This window comes from Dama dama, chromosome 15, assembly GCF_033118175.1.
Source record: "Dama dama isolate Ldn47 chromosome 15, ASM3311817v1, whole genome shotgun sequence".
Classification (NCBI taxonomy): domain Eukaryota; kingdom Metazoa; phylum Chordata; class Mammalia; order Artiodactyla; family Cervidae; genus Dama; species Dama dama.
Genome location: NC_083695.1, coordinates 90,471,784 through 90,478,064, shown reverse-complemented (window position 1 = coordinate 90,478,064; position 6,281 = coordinate 90,471,784). Strand labels below are relative to the sequence as shown.

The 6,281-nt window shown below is 37.9% G+C and overlaps 1 non-coding gene across 1 annotated transcript; it reads right to left on the bottom strand.

Moving 5' to 3' along the window:
• Positions 1 to 5,521: 5,521 nt before the first annotated feature.
• Positions 5,522 to 5,628, bottom strand: LOC133070825 (U6 spliceosomal RNA). The gene has a single exon (XR_009696229.1). It is a non-coding gene; the product is annotated as a U6 spliceosomal RNA (small nuclear RNA).
• Positions 5,629 to 6,281: the final 653 nt, after the last annotated feature.

Sequence of the window (6,281 nt, the reverse complement as noted above, 5' to 3'; positions counted from 1 at the left end):
TCACAAAGCTTCCATTTGTTCAGATCTCCTGCCAGCTTTCACACTGGAATGGCAGCTCCCTGCCCAGAGCTGTTTACTCTGCACTCACTGTCCCTGGCTGATGCCACCATCCGTCTGTGTGGAGGGTGGAGAGCCCGGGACCACTGTGTAGGGGAGATTGGGATGGTTTTCCCTGCGACGCTCCTCCTACTCTCGTTTCTCAGTGTTCTTTATGAATGAACTAGCACTCTGGCTGAAAGTTTGAAATTGCCTGTGACACTGAGCTGTTTAAGCTGGCTGATCAATGAGGTCGATTGCCTTTTGTTGTTGTTGTTCTAGAAATTTTTATTTTGCTAATAATGCAGACGATGGAAATGAGAAAAGAACCCTAGCATTTGTTTAATTGTTAATATTTCACAATTTTAATTGTCATTTTCCTTCATTGTATAATGCAGACTGTAAAAACAGTCAAACCATGCGTAAGTGTAAGAAACAGAATGCAGATGTCCCTACTCTGCTTTTTTCTCTCTTCACAGAAACCATCCTTGTATCAGATGGTATGTGAAAAGAAGCGAAAGTGTTAGTCGCGTCTGGCTCTTTGCGACCCCATGGACTGGAGCCTACCTGGCTCCTCTGTCCGCGGGATTCTCTAGGCAGGAATACTGGATTGGGTTGCCATTTCCTTCTTCAGGGGATCTTCTCAACCCAGATATTGAACCTGGGTTTCCTGCATTACAGGCAGATTCTCTGCCATCTGAGCCACCAGGGAAGCCCCATCAGATTGGTATATATTCCTCCAAGAGCTTTTTTTATAATTATGCAAATATATGCATTGTAATTATTTTATAAAATTGTGGTGTGCACTTTGCAACTTTTTTTCACTTAAATAATTATCTTGGAGACTTTCATGTCAATACACATAGATTTACCCTTTATTTTTGATGGTTACAGTGTATTTCATTGTATTGATATACCACAATTTCTTTTTTTTTTATTATTATTATTTTATTTATTTATTTTTTTTGTCATACATTGATATGAATCAGCCGTAGATTTACACGTATTCCCCATCCCGATCCCCCCTCCCACCTCCCTCTCCACCCGATTCCTCTGGGTCTTCCCAGTGCACCAGGTCCGAGCACTTGTCTCATGCATCCCACCTGGGCTGGTGATCTGTTTCACCATAGATAGTATACATGCTGTTCTTTTGAAATATCCCACCCTCACATTCTCCCACAGAGTTCAAAAGTCTGTTCTGTATTTCTGTGCCTCTTTTTCTGTTTTGCATATAGGGTTATCGTTACCATCTTTCTAAATTCCATATATATGTGTTAGTATGCTGTAATGTCCTTTATCTTTCTGGCTTACTTCACTCTGTATAAGGGGCTCCAGTTTCATCCATCTCATTAGGACTGGTTCAAATGAATTCTTTTTAATGGCTGAGTAATATTCCATGGTGTATATGTACCACAGCTTCCTTATCCATTCATCTGCTGATGGGCATCTAGGTTGCTTCCATGTCCTGGCTATTATAAACAGTGCTGCGATGAACATTGGGGTGCACGTGTCTCTTTCAGATCTGGTTTCCTCAGTGTGTATGCCCAGAAGTGGGATTGCTGGGTCATATGGCAGTTCTATTTCCAGTTTTTTAAGAAATCTCCACACTGTTTTCCATAGCGGCTGTACTAGTTTGCATTCCCACCAACAGTGTAAGAGGGTTCCCCTTTCTCCACACCCTCTCCAGCATTTATTGCTTGTAGACTTTTGGATAGCAGCCATCCTGACTGGCGTGTAATGGTACCTCATTGTGGTTTTGACTTGCATTTCTCTAATAATGAGTGATGTTGAGCATCTTTTCATGTGTTTGTTAGCCATCTGTATGTCTTCTTTGGAGAAATGTCTGTTCAGTTCTTTGGCCCATTTTTTGATTGGGTCATTTATTTTTCTGGAATTGAGCTTCAGGAGTTGCTTGTATATTTTTGAGATTAATCCTTTGTCTGTTTCTTCATTTGCTATTATTTTCTCCCAATCTGAGGGCTGTCTTTTCACCTTACTTATAGTTTCCTTTGTAGTGCAAAAGCTTTTAAGTTTCATTAGGTCCCATTTGTTTATTTTTGCTTTTATTTCCAATATTCTGGGAGGTGGGTCATAGAGGATCTTGCTGTGATTTATGTCGGAGAGTGTTTTGCCTATGTTCTCCTCTAGGAGTTTTATAGTTTCTGGTCTGACATTTAGATCTTTAATCCATTTTGAGTTTATTTTTGTGTATGGTGTTAGAAAGTGTTCTAGTTTCATTCTTTTACAAGTGGTTGACCAGTTATCCCAGCACCACTTGTTAAAGAGGTTGTCATTTTTCCATTGTATATCCTTGCCTCCTTTGTCAAAGATAAGGTGTCCATAGGTCCGTGGATTTATCTCTGGGCTTTCTTTTCTGTTCCATTGATCTATATTTCTGTCTTTGTGCCAGTACCATACTGTCTTGATGACTGTGGCTTTGTAGTAGAGTCTGAAGTCAGACAGGTTGATTCCTCCAGTTCCATTCTTCTTTCTCAAGATTACTTTGGCTATTCGAGGTTTTTTGTATTTCCATACAAATTGTGAAATTCTTTGGTCTAGTTCTGTGAAAAATACCGTTGGTAGCTTGATAGGGATTGCATTGAATCTATAGATTGCTTTGGGTAGAATAGCCATTTTGACAATATTGATTCTTCCAATCCATGAACACGGTATGTTTCTCCATCTGTTTGTGTCCTCTTTGATTTCTTTCATCAGTGTTTTATAGTTTTCTATGTATAGGTCTTTTGTTTCTTTAGGTAGGTATACTCCTAAGTATTTTATTCTTTTTGTTGCAATGGTGAATGGTATTGTTTCTTTAATTTCTCTTTCTGTTTTTTCATTGTTAGTATATAGGAATGCAAGGGACTTCTGTGTGTTAATTTTATATCCTGCAACTTTACTATATTCATTGATTAGCTCTAGTAATTTTCTGGTAGAGTCTTTAGGGTTTTCTATGTAGAGGATCATGTCATCTGCAAACAGTGAGAGTTTCACTTCTTCTTTTCCTATCTGGATTCCTTTTACTTCTTTTTCTGCTCTGATTGTTGTGGCCAGAACTTCCAACACTATGTTGAATAGTAGTGGTGAGAGTGGGCACCCTTGTCTTGTTCCTGATTTCAGGGGAAATGCTTTCAATTTTTCACCATTGAGGGTGATGCTTGCTGTGGGTTTGTCATATATAGCTTTTATTATGTTGAGGTATGTTCCGTCTATTCCTGCTTTTTGGAGAGTTTTAATCATAAATGAGTGTTGAATTTTGTCAAAGGCTTTCTCTGCATCTATTGAGAGAATCATATGGTTTTTATCTTTCAATTTGTTAATGTGGTGTATTACATTGATTGATTTGCGGATATTAAAGAATCCTTGCATTCCTGGGATAAAGCCCACTTGGTCATGGTGTATGATTTTTTTAATATGTTGTTGGATTCTGTTTGCTAGAAGTTTGTTAAGGATTTTTGCATCTATGTTCATCAGTGATATTGGCCTGTAGTTTTCTTTTTTTGTGGCATCTTTGTCTGGTTTTGGAATTAGGGTGATGGTGGCCTCATAGAATGAGTTTGGAAGCTTACCTTCCTCTGCAATTTTCTGGAAGAGTTTGAGTAAGATAGGTGTTAGCTCTTCTCTAAATTTTTGGTAGAATTCAGCTGTGAAGCCATCTGGTCCTGGGCTTTTGTTTGCTGGAAGATTTTTGATTACAGTTTTGATTTCCTTGCTTGTGATGGCTCTGTTAAGATCTTCTATTTCTTCCTGGTTCAGTTTTGGAAAGTTATACTTTTCTAAGAATTTGTCCATTTCTTCCAAGTTGTCCATTTTATTGGCATAGAGCTGCTGGTAGTAGCCCCTTATGATCCTTTGTATTTCAGTGTTGTCTGTTGTGATCTCTCCATTTTCTTTTCTAATTTTGTTAATTTGGTTCTTCTCTCTTTGTTTCTTAATGAGTCTTGCTAATGGCTTGTCAATTTTGTTTATTTTTTCAAAAAACCAGCTTTTAGCTTTGTTGATTTTTGCTATGGTCTCTTTAGTTTCTTTTGCATTTATTTCTGCCCTGATTTTTAAGATTTCTTTCCTTCTGCTAACCCTGGGGTTCTTCATTTCTTCCTTCTCTAGTTGCTTTAGATGTAGAGTTAGGTTATTTATTTGGCTTTTTTCTTGTTTCTTGATGTAAGCCTGTAATGCTATGAACCTTCCCCTTAGCACTGCTTTTACAGTGTCCCATAGGTTTTGGGTTGTTGTGTTTTCATTTTCATTCATTTCTATACATATTTTGATTTCTTTTTTGATTTCTTCTGTGATTTGTTGGTTATTCAGAAGCGTGTTATTTAGCCTCCATATGTTTGAAGTTTTAACAATTTTTTTCCTGCAATTGAGATCTAATCTTACTGCACTGTGGTCAGAAAAGATGACTGGAATGATTTCAATTTTTTTGAATTTTCCAAGACCAGATTTATGGCCCAGGATGTGATCTATTCTGGAGAAGGTTCCGTGTGCACTTGAGAAAAAGGTGAAGTTGATTGTTTTGGGGTGAAATGTCCTATAGATATCAATTAGGTCTAGCTGGTCCATTGTGTCATTTAAGGTTTGTGTTTCCTTGTTAATTTTCTGTTTAGTTGATCTATCCATAATCGTGAGTGGGGTATTAAAGTCTCCCACTATTATTGTGTTACTATTAATTTCCTCTTTCATACTCATTAGTGTTTGCCGCACATATTGCGGTGCTCCTATGTTGGGTGCATATATATTTATAATTGTTATATCTTCTCCTTGGATTGATCCTTTGATCATTATATAGTGTCCTTCTTTGTCTCTTTTCACATCCTTTGTTTGAAAGTCTATTTTATCTGATATGAGTATTGCGACTCCTGCTTTCTTTTGGTCTCCGTTTGCATGAAATATTTTTTTCCAGCCCTTCACTTTTAGTCTGTATGTGTCTCTTGCTTTGAGGTGGGTCTCTTGTAGACAGCATATATAGGGGTCTTGTTTTTGTATCCATTCAGCCAATCTTTGTCTTTTGGTTGGGGCATTCAACCCATTTACATTTAGGGTAATTATTGATAGGTGTGGTCCCGTTGCCATTTACTTTGTTGTTTTGGGTTCACGTTTATACAACCTTTCTGCATTTCCTGTCTAGAGAAGATCCTTTAGCATTTGTTGAAGAGCTGGTTTGGTGGTGCTGAATTCTCTCAGCTTTTGCTTATCTGTAAAGCTTTTGAATTCTTCATATCTGAATGAGATCCTTGCTGGATACAGTAATCTAGGTTGTAGGTTATTCTCTTTCATTACTTTCAGTACGTCCTGCCATTCCCTTCTGGCCTGGAGGGTTTCTATGGATAGGTCAGCTGTTATCCTTATGGGAATCCCTTTGTGTGTTATTTGTTGTTTCTCCCTTGTTGCTTTTAATATTTGTTCTTTGTGTTTGATCTTTGTTAATTTGATTAATATGTGTCTTGGGGTGTTTCGCCTTGGGTTTATCCTGTTTGGGACTCTCAAAAATATGGAACGCTTCACAGATTTGCGTGTCATCCTTGCGCAGGGGCCATGCTAATCTTCTCTGTATCGTTCCAATTTTAGTATATGTGCTGCTGAAGCGAGCACTACCACAATTTCTTTAATCAGTACCCTATTAGTGTACATTGGATTTTTCTACATATTTTTCTTTTTACAAGCAATGCTTCAATTTCTGTGAGTGTGTCTAGAGAATTAATTCCTAGAAGTGGGATGCCTAGACCAAAGAACATGTACATTTTATATATGAGGAAGAATCACTAAATGGCTCTCCAGCAGGATTTTGCCTGTTTTTCCGTGCACCGCTTCCTTTTTCCAGTTTGTCTTGGGATTTTTCACTTTTTCTTGTTTTCTCCGATGGATACTCAGTGGACATGAGTTTGAGCCAACTCCGGGAGATGGTAAAAGACTGGGAAGCCTGACATGTCCATGGGGTAGCAAAGAGTCGGACACAACTTAGCTACTGGACAAAAGCAGCAGTGGATATACATTTTTATCCTACATATGTGGCAAGAACATTCCCCAGCTTATCTTTTGTCTTTGATTTTGTTTATACTATTCTTTATTGTGCAAATGTGTTTAACTTTTAGGGAGCCTCCCTGTCTGTGGTTTTGATTTTCCTTGCCATATCAAAAAAACTTTCCCCATGCCAATGTTATGCAAGTCATTCATGATTTCTTTTAGTACTTTCATGGTTTTAGATTTCTACATTTAAGCCTTTGAAGCATCTAATCTATTTCAAT